Source organism: Trichosurus vulpecula, chromosome 7 (assembly GCF_011100635.1).
Source record: "Trichosurus vulpecula isolate mTriVul1 chromosome 7, mTriVul1.pri, whole genome shotgun sequence".
Lineage (NCBI taxonomy): Eukaryota > Metazoa > Chordata > Mammalia > Diprotodontia > Phalangeridae > Trichosurus > Trichosurus vulpecula.
The window spans coordinates 174756392-174774611 of NC_050579.1; positions in this window are offsets into that span (position 1 = coordinate 174756392).

Below are 18220 nucleotides of genomic sequence, written 5' to 3' on the forward strand. Positions count from 1 at the left end.
AAGTTTTAACCTGAAATGTGGCTCCTTTAGTTGTTTATTTTGCACTGATCCTTAAAATCTCAAAAAATAGCTTATCAGAATAGTTAAAAATTAGGTAAATATATTAAGTCTGAGTTCAAGATAATGCTTAAAAACGTTTATACGAAATAGAATCAAGTGATACACATATGTGCTTTTCGTAACCGACTCTTAAGTTGCTAGTTTTTATTTTCTTCCCTCCTTTCTAACATGGACATAGTTTTACACAGAAACTTTTATCTCCTCATCATACTTCACCTACTTAACCTTGGCAAAATGGCCCCACCACTCCCATCCCCATCCTTTGGTAACTTGTCACTCAGCTGAGGTTTTGGTTTACATCTATTTAGGGAGTTATCTCACTGAATACTTTGATTGAGCTGGTCATGAGGGAGGTATCTACCTGCATTTCTGTCTCTTTTCTTTAGCCAGAAAATCCATCTGGCTCCAGTTCTCCCCAAAACATCTACCGTTTGCCAACCACAGATCTTTTGAAGGAGCAAAGTGGGCTCTCATTTTATATACAGTGGTGCTTTCTTTCTTTCCTCTTACAAATTCATCCTCCCACAAATCTGTTCTTCTAAAGTTTAATGAAAGTTGAGTTTTGGACTGACTGTAGTCTGAAAACAATAACAAGCATATTAATGAAGCAACAAACATTCATTAAATATCTATTTGTATTCTAGACACTTTGCTAGGCACTGGGGCTATCAAGACAAAAATGAAATTCTCTGTCCTCAACAACCTTACATTCCAGAACAGAGAAAACATAGATACATGCAAAGGGTAACCTTTAAAGTTGCCTTTTGATCAATGTTTTTTTTTAACAATTAACAAACTACAAAGTAAGATTTTTTTTACACTTTTTATTTAATTATGTAAATATGAAGCTAGCTGTGGTCTGCTGCAGAAAAATGCTTGCAAAAGGGTACTGTCAGTACAGCACAGGCCATTCTCATAATGAATAGGGTAAATGCAAAGCTTTTATTAAACACTTTCCTCTGTGCTAAAGCTCTGGGGATACCAATATCAAAACAATGAGAGTTTCTGCCCTTCACACGATCTTATTGTAATAAAGGAAGTCAAAGGGATGGTCAGTGGAATCATAGGACCATTGATTGACATTGACTGATGTACAGTATTGATTGGCTGATCCTTTCCAAGAATGGGAGTGTTGATCTGCTAACTGCTCCATCGAAAGCAGGGAGAGGAGGGGTTTGGCACAGCATGGCATGGCCAGCAGTGTCATGGGTCTGGGTAGAGATCCTTAAGGAGAACCCCCACCGTAAAGACTCCATAAAGATAAGAAAGTAGAAAGAAGGGTTGGTTGTCAGTGACTGATTATTTTTTCCATTGACCTTTTTTTTTTCCCTCCAGTAGTAATATCACCATAAAGTTAGAGAGAAGGCGTCAATCTTTATCAGTAGAGGAACCATCTCTCAGGGGACTCAAGAGTGATAAAATCACAGGTTCTGTAAAAAAAGAAATCGGCATAGAACAGAGAGATGTATGCTTGCCAAACATGTTTTTGGTCTTGCCCTGGGGGGGTGTCCTACAAAGCTGGAAAGGTTTGTGTATCAGCCAGGTGACAGACACTATCTGAGGATCAGGTGTCATGAATGAATTACAATCTACATCTATGCAGGGAATACCCACAAGGAAGAAAATAAAGTACTGAAGGCAAGTCTAATGAAATGGATCGGACTCTTCTTACCTTGAAGATTAATAAACCTGGAGAAAGCAAAGCATTAGGTCTAAAACCAGTTTCTCTTCCTCTCTCCCCACTCAAAGTTAATTGTTTCTATTCTATTTCGGGTCCAGTCCTGAGGATATAGAGATACTGCACACATTCTAAAATTCTTTCCTGTAGATAAGAATATATATTTGGTCAAGCCATTTGGGCACATACGGATTGGGGTATTTGTAAAACATCTGCCTTTGATATAAGCAGAGAATAAATAGTCTTATGGGGAAAAGTGGCATAGAGGTCTCTTCTCAAAGCAGGATGATAATTGAAAGTATCCCAGCAAGAGTGTCATGAAGCTTATTTGTGGTAGACTTCAAGGTCACTGAGGACTCTCTTCTCTAATGGTCAGGCTAAACATATGATAAACATGAGCATCATAATAAAAGTTACTTATGCTCTATGGACTGAACTGCTTTCCAAAATGAAATTCTTTTGCTCTTCTAGATCAGCCTCTTGTTTTCTTTTTTATCTCAGGCTTTACTAGAATGTTTTCAAACCAAGTGCGTGGACTTCCTGAGGGCAGCCTTCAATCTCAAGTACTTGTTTAAAATAATTCATCTGTAAACATCAAAAACTATTTAAATGTCATAGTACTGAGATATGTGATAGGCAGGCAGGCAGGCAGACAGACAGAGGCCTTATTAAGACAGCAGGATCAGGGCCACCTCCTGCTGCCTCAGGTTTCCTTTTACTGTCAGACTACACATTGGTGCAATTCCAGTCTACTAATTGTGCACTCAACCTTGCTGCTAGCCATCTGTACTAACACTCTTTGTTCTGTTTTTGCATCATGATGTGTCATTTTAAATTGTGCTTTTCCTGTTTTAAAAAAAAGTGTGAAAAGGAAAAAAAAAACTTCAACCCTACAGGTTCTGGGACTTCATTATCCAACTGTATCCCCATCACATTTGGTTTCTGGAATGTCATCAGCTTTCACTGTCAGATTCAGCATCACCTTCATAGTTTGATAAAGGTGGGGGAAAGTTGCGTAAAAGAACAAAGTAAAATAAGAGAAAAACAAAAAGAAAAACTGCACTTGAATCTCAAGTAAGCACCTTCTCTCTTTTCTTTAAAAACATTTAAAAAATTAAAAACAAAAAACCCTTTGTTTTTCTACATTATCTTTCTACCCAGTATCACAATGATACCCGTACTTGTTTTGGAAGACCAACGCCACCTTGTGGGAAGCTGAAAACTTGCTGATAGGCTTTGGGACAAATATAGTCAATGCCCTTTATAACAGGGGTTCTTAATCCTAGGTCTATGGAGAAATCTCTGGGGGAACTTCAGTGGCAAAAATACATCGTTATTTCTACTAACCTCTACCTGAAATATAGCATTTCTTTCAGTTATTTAAAAAGCATTGTTTTCAGAAAGGGCTAATAGACTTCACCTGACTGACTGCCAAAAAGTCCATAACACAAAAATGGTGAAGAACCTCTGCTTTAGAAGAGGCTATGACAATGTGGAGAAAGATGAAAAAGGACAAACAATACAAACAGGTCAAACTATATATTAAGAAATGAACAAACAGTAAAGGCAAGGAGGGTTAGCCAGACAGATTGCCCTCCACCAGTGTTTGTCCTATGTTCCAATTCTTCAACTCTTCTTGCACATTCAGGATAAAGCAGAGATCTGTCTAGACACTGCCCAAATCAGAAATGTCTGTAGACAGTAAGGATGTGACTTGGTCATAGACCAGTAAGCCCAAAACAAGATGGTCGATGCAATACCAGTAAACCATATTCTGCTACAACTTTGAGGTTTAGAAAGCATTTTTCTCACAGCAATGCTAGGAATTGGGTGATGCAGATATTATTATACTGCTTTTATAGATCAAGAAATGTAAACTCTAAGAGGTTTACAGGAGGTGGTGAAAATGAGGTTTAAACTCAGATAAATGCATGTGAAAAGGATCTGTTAACCACCAGTAGGGTCTGCAGCTAGACATAAGGTCATAGACAAATGAATCTTCTCTATTCCTATGGCTAAACCTGTGAAGTCACAAATTCTTAGTGATGGAACAGAATTCAAAGGCTAACTAGTTAAATAATCCCTGAAAAAGAATCCTCCTTAGAACAAATCTGACCAATGGTCATTGAGTTTTGCTTGAAGACTACAACGGAGAACTTCTGAGAAGAAAAAAAAAAACCTTAGGAGTAAGGAAAGAGGATGCAGATGGACACTATCTTAATAGCTTTTGAATTCCCTCACTGTATCTAGCAAAGAGCTTTGCATGTATTAGGGGCTCAATAATTGTTTTTCAATTAATCTGAGAAAGATTTCCCTCTGTACCTTAGAATGCACATGGAAATCACAGTAGGGGTGGTGTGAGATTCATATACACTATTCAAGGGATTCCACTGATGCTTCCTGATCTCGGTCCTTATTTTATACCGGTTGTTCCTTGTGCAAAGGAGGCCAAGGTTCATTCTTACTGTCAATAATATTAATGCCCTCAGTACCTACTTCCTATTCCTGGAAAATTACAAAATAATGACGTACGCCTTCTGTAAATATTTGCATTGCCATAAGGTTAGTGAGGTGGCACAGTGGATAGATTGCTGGGCCTGGAGTCAGGGAGACCTGAGATCAAAATGAGGCTCAGACTAGCTGTGTGACTCTAGGCAAGTCATTTAACCTGTCTGCCTCAGTTTCCTCATCTGTAAAATGGGGGTGGGGTAGTGTAACAACACAACCTACCTCAAAGGGTTGTTGTGAGGATCAAATGAGATAATATTTGTAAAAGGAACTTAGCACAGTACCTGGCACATACTAGGCACCACATAAATGCTCGTCTCCTTCCCTTATCTCCCCTAACATTCATAGAAGTCAGTCTGGATTACGATGGATTGGGAGAAGAGATTGACATACACTGTCAGATGTGATTTTTGTGCAGGTTGGTTTTTCTTAACAATTTTATTTTGTTTTTGCTTATGCAGAAAAGTTCACTGGGTAGGTTATGGGTATACATGAAAATGACTAAAATTTAAAAACAAATGGCTTTTTTCCTCCTATGAATATGATGGGTGAGGTTAGGTAGCTTAGCGTCTCTGAGTTCTATATAATCACCAGCATTAGGCCCAGTATGGCTTCTCAATATATACATGATAAGGATCATCACCATTAACACTACCATTCAAGTGGGCAAAATACTGAAAATCCTAAACGAGCTCATAAAATTTTTGACAAATATCTTGTTTAAAATAAATACTGTCACAGGTAGTTGTCTTCTTTTGCTTAGATTAGAACTTGGAAGGAAAGTCCGTACTATCAAAGTCCTTGGCACAATCAAATGGTTCAACATTAGAATGGATATTATAATAACAAGAACAATAGTATTGATTTATTAGAACAGATGTGTTTTTATCAATAGAAATGTCACAAAAGAAGAGGCATTATCATCTGATTTGCACCCTAAGGACCACTGGGCCTTGTTATTTGATTTGCAGCTGAAACATCCTATATGTGCTTTCTCTCTCTGTTAGAATGTGAACACCCAGAAGGGTCCCTCTTGTTTTTCTCTTTGTATCCCAGTGCATAGCCCAGGGCTTTGTACATAGTAAGCACTTAATGAATTCTTTTTCATTCATTCATTTTGAGGGGAAAGGTGCATAATATTTTCATTGCTCTCAGTCTTCTTTCTGTTTTTCCCCTTTCAACACTGAGGTAATATTTGCGAAGATTGCTCCAATAAAGGTAATAAATTCTTACTCTTATCTATAAAGACTCTAGTTCAAAATGAATGTTCAAGCTAATGTCAGAGATACGTGACTAGAATTAAAAGGGGAAAAAATTGCTTTATTCAGCAAAGAAAATTGCCAGGTGGATACTTATTTTATTAATAATCAAAGAATATGTGAAAAAGACAATAACAATGCTAAAACCTAACTTTACCCAGAAAACCAGTTGAAATGATTATCTGGCATGTTCTACAGCTAGAAATCTGGGTTGCTAAGGAAAACCATGTAGAAGGTGACTCTTACCCTTTGTTAACTTTAAAATAAACAGGTGTCCTGTCCCCTTAAAGTGCAAGGGCAGTCTAATTCAATGGAGGAAAAAAGTAAAGTATTGTCCTTTGTTCTAATATCTGCCCTCTGGTTAATTTCAAATTTTTTATGACCACCATCATCATAGCTTTCATTAATAAAATGCTTATCATGTCCCAGGTACTATGCAAAGCATTTTACAATTATCTCATTTGATTCTCACAACAATCTTGGGAGATGGGTGCTATTATTACCACCCCCCTTTTGCAGATGGGCAAACTGAGGCAAACAAGCTAAGTGACTTGCTCAGGGACACACAGCTATTAAATGTCTGAGGTTGGATGTGAACTCGGATCTTCTAGAATCCAAGCTCATTACTCTATTCACTATACCACCTAGCTGCCTAACTAATATTTATAGCATGCTTTAAGGTTTGCAAAACATGTTGCACATCTCATTAGATTTAACAACCCCATGAGGTAGGTGCCATCATTATCTTCAAATTACGGAGAAGGAAACTAAGGCTGAGAGATTAAATGACTTGCCCATGCTTCCAGCTAATACTTATTTGAGGCAGAATTTCCAAGTCCAGTACTTTGTCCACTCTGCCATTCACCTTCAGCAAATGTGTAATTACTATAAATTTAGAGGGGTTAGTTGAAGGGGATGTTGCATTTTAAATTCTACCGACATCTATAATATCCCTTTTGGCGTATATTCTTTCCTGACAACACAAATTTAAGTGGTAATCCTCCTACTGAATTTCCTTTGTTGATCTCTTGGAATCCCTTCAATCTTTGAACCTTCAAACCTACCAAAGATAACTTGGACAATCATCTGACCTAAGGTTCCATTCCTTGAAATATTAAGATCAATTACGTCACATACTTCTTTGAGTCCAGTTACTTGCAATAAAATGTGCCCTTTTTTGAAGTAAACCTTCACTTATTTGAGCTGTTAATTCTTTTTAGCATCATTTGGGAGCCTCAAAAACGTGTAACATAACTCACATAAGTGAATACTTCTGAAAGAGAACTTGTCCCCACTCCATATGGGATATTAATTTTTTAAATTAGTCAAATATAGTGGGTGAAATTTATTTTAATTGCACAAAATCTTATGGAGAATCTTTTAAATATTAGTCTTGGGTTATGTGCCAAATCAAACTTTGGTAAGGATGATGATAATGACGAGAACAACAGGTAAAATTTAAATACTGCCTTAAGCAAAGCAATTTACAAATATTCTCTCATTGCATTCTCACAACAACTCTGGGAGGAATATCTTATTATCTTCATTTTAGAAGTGAGGAAAATGAGGCAGAAAGAGGTTAACTGCCTCTCCCAGAATCGTGCAACTAGTGTCTGAGGTGGCTTTTGACCTCAGGTCTTCCTGACTCCAGGTCCAGTACGCTATCTACTGTACCATCTAGCTTAATAGGTTAATATTTCATTATTGGTAGTTTGATATCCTTCCTAATTTCAGGGTATGTTTGTATTTTTAAATTCTAGTGGTTATTTTTGTAATCTTAAAGAAAATGTGCCTATTTTTTTCCTTCTGATCAAGGCATTGGATGCTTATTAGGCATCTACTACATGTCCAATACTCTGTAAGATTCTATTGAAGGGGCAGCTAGGTGGCAAAGTGGATAGAGCAACCTGCCCTGGAGTCAGGAAGACCTGAATTCAAATTCTGCCTCAGACACTTGCTAGCTGTATGACCCTGGGAAAGTCACTTAACCCTGATAGTCTCAAAAAAAAAGTACTGTGGGAAGTCAAAAGAATAAGGTCCCAGGGATCATAGACACATTTGTGGTATTTGGTTGGAGATATCACCTCATTAATTTAGGGTCACTTTTGTTCAAATAGAAGTCTCTGTCACCATCCTAAAGAGTACTTAAAATTGCAAAGGCCTCATAACTACTTCTGCAGTTCTTTCACTACAAAAATGTCAGCATATGGCCTTGAGTAGAAGACATCGCTCCTGCTCTCAAAAATCTTCCACTTTAGTTGAGGAAAGACAGCATTCCCAGATGAAGAAAGGGGAATTGCTTCTAAGGCTTACCACCCACATTTTCTCCTTAAGCTGGCCTCATGTTTGATTTAAGGAAAAAAAAATGTGCTTTTTAGCTCTGAAAGTTTCCACCAGCGTTTGAAGAATAGGGAAGAAGAGAGAAAGTTCTGGAAGGCAGATGGATAAATTCCCATAAGGCTAGGTTACTAGGCAGAAGTTCCAAATGAGGTCTTTGTTTTTACTCTAAAGGTAAAGTGGTCAGTTTAGGGCAGCTAGGTGATGCAGTGGATAGTGTGCTAGGCCTGGAGTCAGAAGGACCTGAGTTCAAATCCAGTGTCAGGCACTTACTGGCTGTGTTATCCTGCACAAATCATTGGACCCTGTTTGCCTCAGTTTCTCATCTGTAAAATGAGCTGGAGAAGGAAATGGCAAACCACTCTAATATCTGTGCCCAGAAAACCCCAAATGGGGTCATAAAGAGTTGGACATGACTTAAAAAAAAAACATTCAGTTTATCCTATATAACTAAGGAAAAGACCTTAACTCCTTTAGGTTAAAATGGCCATATCTAACATTGTACTCATTATGTGCTTAAGATACAAATTTTAAAAAGCCAATACCTATTTAACATCTAGTAAGTGTGCACTGGAGCCAGCTCACACAGGCTTGGAGAGCCAATTGTTAAATTTTCAGTGTACTGACTCAGAAATTAGCAAATGGCAAAAAAAAGAAATTAGCAAATGCTACAAATTGGGTTTTGAATTATTGTTTGCTGACTGTCTAGAATTAAGAAAGTGATAGAAAAATATTAATAAAGCAGATTAAGTTTAGAAGTGTGTCACGAATGCATTTTTTCTTCCTTAGAAGAGAGCCAGTTGTTAAGCATTTACTGCACATACCTCACTATATGCAGGAAACTGAAATAATTGCTGGAAACACAAAGACAAAAATGAAATATTTCCTACCCTCAGGGAGCTCACATGCTACTATACAACATATACATACATAAGTAAATGAAAAACATATACAAAGCAATAACAAGTAATTTCAGTGAACAACAGTAGGGATCAGAAAATACTTCATGCAGGAAGTGGTAACTGAATTCTACTTTGAAGGGAGTTTCAGAATCTCTGAGTTAGATCCAACCATTTTGGAGGGCAATTTGGAACATGCCTAAAGGGTGTATTGGCAACCAAAAATGGGCTCCTTAGCACTTAGTCAACAAGTGCCCTTGACTAGTTTGGCTTTTTCCCCTGAACTGAATGCTGTTTGTATGTTGGACTGGAGTAAGCTTGTCGGCCCCTTCACCTTGCTTCCCTTGCTTAAGCTGATGGAAAGAACCTGTGCTTTCCCGGTCAACCCCTTCACCTTGCTTAAGCAGATTGAAAGAACCTGTGCTTTCCCCGGCGTACCTTACACCCCCGCAGAAGCTGGATGGTTAAAAGCAGCTCCCGTTGGAGCCAGAGGCTGCCACAGCTACAGCCGCTGCCACAGCCACAGCCACAGCCACAGCCACAGCCACAGCCACAGCCACAGCCACAGCCACAGCCACAGCCACAGCCACAGCCACAGCCACAGCCACAGCTGAAGCAGGAGCTGCCAGTAGCAGAGCTGACCTACGGGAGGAAGCTGAACAAAGACTTCAGGCCAGTGGGTAATCTTTTTACCATAGAGGGGGAAGCATGATTTTGCTTTATGCAATCATGCTTCTCTGTAGCCTCCTGGTTACTCTTTCAAGGCGTACTTATTGGGCCTGGAAGCTTTTGATCAATATATCAAAATGGGGTTGCTGGTTCATGGGTTGGTTACTGTGGAGCCTAAATATATGTTTTGATTCTTCTGCCTTCTACTTTGAGAGTTTCTTATATCCGGCGGTTCCGAACCTTTCAGACATGTTTATGATCCTCTTTGAGATTATAAACTCTGCCCTCCTAATACAAAGGGTTATAAAAATGTGTGTACCCTGTGAACCAGGAATACCACTTCTAGGGCTGTATCCCAAAGAGATCATACAAATGGGAAAAGGACCCACATGTACAAAAATATTTATAGTAGCTCTTTTTATGGTGGCCAAGAACTGGAAATTGAGGGGATACCCATGAACTGGGGAATGGCTGAACAAGTTGTGGTATATGAGTGTAATGGAATACTATTGTGCTATGAGAAATCATGAGCAGGCAGAATTCAGAAAAACCTCAAAAGACTTATATGAACTGATGCTGAGTGAGAAGAGCAGAACCAGGAAAACATTGTACACGGTTACAGTCACATTGTACGGTGACTAACTTTGATAGACTTGCCTCTTTTCAGCAATGCAAGGTTCTAAGACAACTCCAAAAGGCTCATGATGGAAAATGCTATCCATGTCCAGAGAAAGAATTACAGAGTCTAAATGCAGATAAAAGCACATTATTTGCTCTCTTTTTTGTTTTGTTTCTTCTTTCATGTGGTTCATTCCACTGGTTATTATTCTTCTTTACAACATGACTAATGTGAAAATGTGTTTAATATGAATGTATATATAAAGCCTATATCAGATTACAGGTTATCTTGGAAGAGGGGAGAGAGGGGGAGAAAATTTAAAACTCAAAACCTTGTGGAACTGAATGTTGTAAACTAAAAATAATTAATTAATTTTTTAAAAATAATCTCTGAGTTAGAGATAAGCAAAGAAAGACGCAAGAGGTGAAGTATTTTGTCTAGGAAATAGAGAGCCAGGCTTACTAGGACAGAAAGTAAGCAAAGGGGAGTAATATGAAAGAAGACTGCAAATGCATGTGAGGGACAGACTCCATCTCTATCCTGTGCAAGCCTATGAGAATTAGTTTTCTAATTAGAAATAGTATAAATAGTGGCCCTTCTCTACTCATGAATCAAAAAGTGGAATTATTTCTATGTGCCCACGCAAAATTAACTTTTATCTCTTTAATTTATTTCCAATTAAATTATTCTTCAGCCAAAAAGTCAAGTAAAATGAAAATATTTTTCTTAATAGCTGCAACTTCTACATTGTTATAAATAAATATTTCAAACTCTGTCTCTCTACAGATCTAAATAAATAAATATATAAATCCTCTTTATTCATAAAGTGTTTTGACTTCATGGAATGCTTCAACAGGAGATAAACTATGCATACAATGAAAAAAAGTTGCTCATCTTCAGTACAGAAAAGATTGAAAAAATGTTTTGCAATCGCTCCTGTGGTGCAGTGTTATATGTAAAATGCATGACATTCAATAACTGGAGTTTTCAGATATGCTTGTATTAATTTAAAAATCAGTCTTGCTTGACACCAATCAATTGCTTTTTTTAGTGATCTCAGTCATCTCTGTTTCTTTTTTCCAGGCTGTTTGTCACACCTATAGCTATAGCACCTCACCCTGTTCTCTGACATGCTCTTGGGACCCGAGATCGGAAGTGCATTGCTGCAGCTGAGAAGGAACTGTCTGATGCGTATCATAGTCAAATGAATCCTATGATATCATTTCAGGGATGCCTCTGAAATTGAATTTATCTCTTTGCACTAGGATCTCTTGTTAATTGTATTTATTATTCATACTTTACACATGATTATATTTATTTATAGATATCTGGATGTCCATCAGTTGATATCGAATAACAAATTTCTATTCAAGTACAAGATGGTGAGGTAACCTCAAAGGTCTCTTACAACTCTAAACTCTATGATTACAAAGTAGAACTTATGAATACAAAGTGTCACCTGCTGGTAAAAAATTAATTCCCCCAGCTGGGTGTGGTGGCACATGCTTGTAATAGCCGCTGCAAGGGACCTGGGGCTGGCGGATTGCTTGAGCTCAGCAGTTCTGAGCTCCAGTGGGCTAAGCTGGGTGAATATTTGCACTGTCTGTCACAACATGGTGAACCTTCAGGATTAGGAGGCCAGCAGGCTTCCTAAGGAGGACTGAACCAGCCCAGGTCAGAAATAGCAAATTAAAAGTCCTGTGTTAATTTGAGTGGGACCTGGCCCATGAGTAGACCCTATACTTCCAGCCTGGGTGATGTAGGGAGATAGTCTTTTATTCAATGCCCCCAAATCACAAAGAGAAAAACCAAAGCTAGGGAAACTAATTATTTAGCAAAGCCTACAGATAAAAATGTGGGGGAAAACTTCTGAATCCAATTTCCTAAGTATTAATCTAGTCTAGTATACAGGGTAATATCTTGATCTATTTTTCTATTTACTGGTATTAGAAGATCCCAAAGATTTCCTCAAATTTTATATATTTTGACACTGTCTTCTGAGATGATAGTAGTAATCACTATATAGCAAATATCAGCAGTATACTACTACAACCAGAAAAGAAAACTTCTAGTTGAGATAAATGATCAGAATTATAGTTTTATTCAATATCTGGACCAATATGAAAATATTTGGGAAGGAGCAACTGAAACTTAGATGTAACCAACTTCAGTTTATCATCAATCAATCAATGCTTATTAAGACTCTATTATGTCCCAGTCACTGTGCTAAGCCCTGGGTGTACAAATGAGGCAAAAGGCAGTCTTTGCCTCAAGGAGCTTACAATCTAATGTGGGAATGCAAACAAAAATATACAAAGCAAACTATGTATAGGATAAATAGGAATTAATTAAAAGGGATAAGGCATTCCTTCTGGTCATTTATTTAAAGTTATTATAAAGTGATGCTAGGGATAAAAAAAATGGAGGCTTGATGAAAGTAATGTGGATCATGTCAAATTTTAGATAAAAAAAAAAGGCAGGGAGGAAATGGACTTACTTTGACAGTCTCAGCTCTGTTATTTGAGGCCCATCCTGGGACTCATAATGGTTGGCATTAGCAATCTATATATTTGGATATCAATGGAAATGTTAACAAATGTTGATACTTCTTTCTCTTAGAGATTTTGAAAAAAGTGATGCTATCACCTTAGGCATTATGTTCAGGAACTTTAAGTCTGAACAGTCTGGTTATTAACCCAACTCTGTCACTGAATCCATGTTATAGTAGTAAGTCTTTCTGTTCCTGTGCCCATAACCATGTTGCCAATGGTGTTTAAACAAATCATGATCGTTCCCACAATATTCCTAGGGGACCAAAAAAAAAATCTGTCCAACAGGTAGTAATCATGTGTGTACCATGTAAAAACTTAAGTATTGCCCACTACACCCTTCAATCAATTACCATTTAAGTACCTATTATTTAAGTGCTTTTTTTGTTCCAGGCACTAAGCTAGGAGCTAGGGATAGAAAGACAAAATTTAAATAGTTTTTGTTCTTGATGAGTTTGATGCATTTGATTGGGGGATGTGACATGTACAAAAAATAGTATCTACAAATATACATCCTAAGTAAATGCAAAGTAATTTCTAGGGGTGAAGTAGGAAGATGGGTAGATGGTGATTGATCTGAGTTATGGAGGAAGCTGGGGATTCTAAGAAGTCCAAGTGAGGAAGGAGTGACTTCCAGGAATGGGGGACAGCTTGTGCAAAAGCAAAGTGACAGGTGATAGAATTCTCTCTGTGACTAACAGCAAGGCTTGTTGCACTGGATCATAAAGTGCATAAGGAGGAGTAATACAGAATAAGCCTAGAAAGGCATGTAGGAGGGCTGGTTGTGAAGAAATTGTATGTTAAATGCCAAAGAAAGGACTTTATCTCTTATCCTATAGGCAAGAAGGAGCGGTTGGAGTTCCTAAGTGGGGGAGTGATTGGGTCAGACTTGTGAAGGGTGGTTGGAGAGGGCAGAAATTTGAGGTGGGGAGAATAATTAGGAGATATCATGAAGTACTGGATAATCTACTGGACTTGGAGTAAGGAAGACCTGGGTTCAAGTCCTGTCGGGTATTTATTGTGTGTCCTAGGCAAGTCATTTAACATCTGTTTCCTCAACTGTAAAATGAAGAGTTTGTATAGAATTATCTGTAAGGTCCTTTCCTGCTCTAAATCTTCATTCATAGGGTCCCATGAGGCTATGGTAATAGTCCAGGCAGTGGAAGATGGCTGTGAAACACAGAGAAAAAGGAACAGTGGGAGGCCACAAGAAAGGGGTTATACTATCTCAAGAAGTGAAAAAGAGGAGCCATCAGCTGCTGCTCTCTTTGAAAACAATTAATGCTAGTCTACTAAAGCATTAAATGTAGTTCTAAGATGCTTAGAATTCCTCTTATAAATGGAAGATAGAAACAGGGAAATTCCTCTCCTAAGTGTCAGGAGGAAAGTCCTGTTGAGGAGATTTGTTTTTGAAAGTGGCAGAGATAGCCATGGTAGGTATCTCTGGCAGCATCTCCCAATGCTAGATTGTAGATGGAACTGAATCTGTTTTCCTGAACTTTTAAATCATCAGCTACACCTAGACACAGACAGAGAGACAGAAAGACACACACACACACACACACACACACACGCACACACGCACGCACACATACACACACACACACACACCCTCCCCCCACTAAAGACATAGCACCTGACCTTCATAGGAATACCACCCCCTTACTCCATGAAATGTTTCTGGATTTTAGGACACATGAGAAGTTTTCAAAAAGGAAGGAATAGAGCACTTCTACTCACCTATAACCAATGAGTGAAACCATTCCTTTATGGACATATTTATAGGCTCATTAAAAGGCTGCTACAGACACTCAAGAGGATTTGAAGAAGAGTTTGCAGAAATAATTCAACCTATCCACTGCAATTTCAACATTCACATTATTAGGGTTTTTTCCCCTCTGCAAATGTAATGAACAGAGACTATGTATTGATAATAGCTATCTCAGCAGGATCATGAGCTGAAAACATTACCCCCTTATAACACCTCAGGTAAAATACTAAGTGTGGAGGTGTATGTACCAAATTAGACTTCAGGGGGTCATATGATATAGCATGCATTAATCACTGAAATAAGTAGAAGATCCTTTTCCGTATTTCATACGGGCATTTCAATTATTTGGTAATGACCTTAGGATTAGTTAATAGCCCTAATATATTTCATTATTTAATTGATGGGACCTTCAATCCAAATTAACATAAAAACCAATATATCAATCACTTATTGCATGCAAAATGCTATGATTTCTAGGGTGAGATGCAAATTTTGGAGAACACAGTACCTGTCCTCATGGAGTTTGTTATAAGAAGGTGATATGACACAAGTATACACACATATATGTGTAAAACTACAATACAACTTAGAGATAGGGACCAGAAATGTCATTACATTGATGTAGGGAAATGTAGCAATCTATTTCAAAAACAGTTTAATTCTTTCACAAGGTCTTATAAAACACGTGCAACATGTTCTTCAAAGGTAGCTGACTAATGAATTTTACTGAAAAGATGAAAAAATATGGATACCAATAGATCATCTCTTTTGAGGCTAGAGGGTCTACATATAATCCATGTCAAACATACAAAAGGCTATCTAGAAAATGTACACATTTGGTAGGCTTCTTAGGGTGAATTTCTTATCAATGTAACCCAGAGTAATGGGCCATTCAAGGGACCTTTGTGAAATGTAATTCAGTGTTTCTAGGAGACAGTATGCCTTTCTCAGTCTGGGAAAAGATAAAATCTATTAGGTAGTTTAGTCTGGACTGGACTGGGTAAAGTAATGCTGATCTAGTAGGTTGGACAGGTCTGAGAAAGGGACCAGATAAAGGAACTGGCAATAGTGGCCAGTGGATGAAAGTGGATGCAAAGATGAATCTGAGGTTGGAAATGCAAGTGAATGGGAAATGGAGGTGCCTTCTGTGGAGACTAGGAAGGTACAAAGAAAGGTAGGTTTAGGGGAGAAGATAGTAAGTTCTGCTTTTGACATACTGAGTTTGAGTTTCCCCTGGGAATCAGAGGGAGATGTCTAACAGGCAACTGGGGATCTAGAACCGGAAATCAGAAAATAGATGAATGCTCTGTATAATTGGAGTCATTTACTTAGTAATGCTAATTGAATCCATGAGTACTTATGAAATAAAACAGATAAGATGAAATCAGACTGAGAGACAGACAGAGACAAAGTGACAGAAGGAAAGAGACAGAGATAATGGCTGCAAGAAAATTCTGGAGTACACTAGCACAGGGTTGATGATCTTTCAAAGGCGACTGAAAATGGTTGGTCAGACAGGCAGGAAGAAAACCACTACAGAGCAGTGCCACAAATCAGTAAGATACAGCATCCAGAAGAATGGGAGGGGTCAACAGTGTCAAACTCTTCAGACAGGTCAAGAAATACGAGGACTCAGAGGAGTCCAACTGATTTATCTATGAAGAGGTCACTGGTGACCCTCCTCACCTTGTATCTGTACTGTTGCAGTAGCCTGCTGATTGGTCTCCCTTCCCACTCCAGTATATCCTTCACTCAGCTGTCAAAGTGATCTTCCTGAAGTGCAAGTCTGACTATGTGATCCTTTACTCCTAACATCAGTGGCTCTCTATTACCTCCAATATCAAATATAAAATCTTCTAGCCTTCAAAGCCTTTCATAACCTGCCCCAACACCCCACTTTTGCAGTCGTCTTATACCTTAACACACACCCATTCCCCAACCACGTATTCTTTCTTCCAGTGACATTGGCCTCCTTGCTGTCCCTTGCCTCTTCGGCATTTTCACTCACTCCTGGAGTCCTCTCCCTCCTCATCTCTGCCTCCTGAAATCTCAGTTACAATCTCCCCTTTTGCAAAAAACCTTTCCTAATCCTCCTTAATTCTAACGTGTTCCCTCTGCTGTTTATTTCCAATTTCCCTATATATAATTTATTTGTACTTAGTTGGTCACATGTTTGCCTCTACCTATTACTACTGTGTGCTACTTGAGAGAAGAACTATCTTTTTTTTCACCTTTCTTTGGATCCCCAGCACTTACCACAGTGCCTATGACAAGCAGTAGCAGCTTAATGAATGTTTATTAACTGATTGACTAACCTAGGTGAGAGCAGTTTCAATTGAATCGCTGGGTCAGAAGCCAGATTTCAAATGAATGAGAATGAGAGCGAGGGGAGGGATCTGGCAAGGACTGTAGGTATTAGGGATGGAGCCAACTGATAAGAAAAAATTCAAAATTTGTGAGAAACAAATGAGATAAGTTTCTGGGCGAAATTAGAGGGGATGGAATCCAAAAGGAGGGAGGAATCAGATATGATTGAGGGTATTTGTTACATAGAATTGAGTAAAAGAGCTTGTGATGGATGGACTCTTTTTTCTGCCCAGTGAAGTATGAGGTAAGGTTCTGTGCCAAGAAGGAGGGAGAGGATCAACTGAAAAAAAAAAGATGTGGGGGGGGCAAGTCTTTTGTTGGACTCCAAAACAATAACAGCCTTTTCAGGATATTAAGATAGCCTTTATTGTGTCGCTACTCTTCCACCAACCATACCCATTGTTTAGGATAGAGATGGAGGCTCTGTGGAGCGCATTAGGAATGGCATCTAAACAATGTTGGAAGGACTGTACAAAGATTACTATTGCAAAATCTGCCCCGTTGTGAAGGTAACCCCAGTCCCAAAGCCCATTGGTATGGCATTCTCTCCTTGACGATGGAGATCACGAGCCTTAGAGGGACAGAGTGGAGTCGGAGAGAGTAGAAATTTCACATCAACTCCTAGAGGAGTGAAGGGGTGCCAACAAATCTGTTCTCTCTTAAAAAATTTTTTTAATTGATGTTTTCTGTTTCTTACATCACCATAGTATCCCACGAATTCCTTCTCCTCCTCCAAGAGCCATCCTATATGACAAATGTTATTTTTTTATAGAGGGGGAAAAAAGTCAGCACAACTGATTGATAACATTGAAAAAGTCTGAAAACGTGCAGTGTGTAATACCTGTGGACTTGCCACTGCAAAAAAAGGGTAGGTCAGGGGAAAAAGGTCTCCCCATACCTCTTCATTTGAGTCCTACTTGATCTTTGTAATATTTACTTTTGGTTTTGGTGTTATCATTGTTCTTTTCATTTAACTTGTTGTGGATACATAAATACTGTTTTCTTGGATCTACTCACTTCACTCTACATCACTCTACAGTTGATACAGATCTGTCCGTGTTCCTCTGTATTCTTTACACACATCATTTCTTACCTCATGTACTATTCTGTTACATTCATGTGCCACAGTTTGCTTCGCTGTTTCCCCAACTGATGGGCATCTACTTTGTTTCCAATTCTTAGCTATAAAAAACAGTTCTGCTATAAATATTTTGGAGTATATGGGGACTTTTTTTCTTATCTATGGCTTCTAGTTCAAAGGGTATGGAATGTTTTAGTCACTTTATTTTAATAATTCCAAATTGATTTCCAAAATGGTTATACCATTTCACAACTCCAGCAACAATGAACTAATGTGCTTCTATTCCCACGACTCCTCCAGTGTTGACTCATGCCATTCTTTGGTCATCTTTGCCAATTTGCAGAGTATGATGGGCTAAAACCATAGAACTGTTTTGATTTGTATTTCTCATAATATTCAAGATTTGGAGCAATTTTTTCCCTA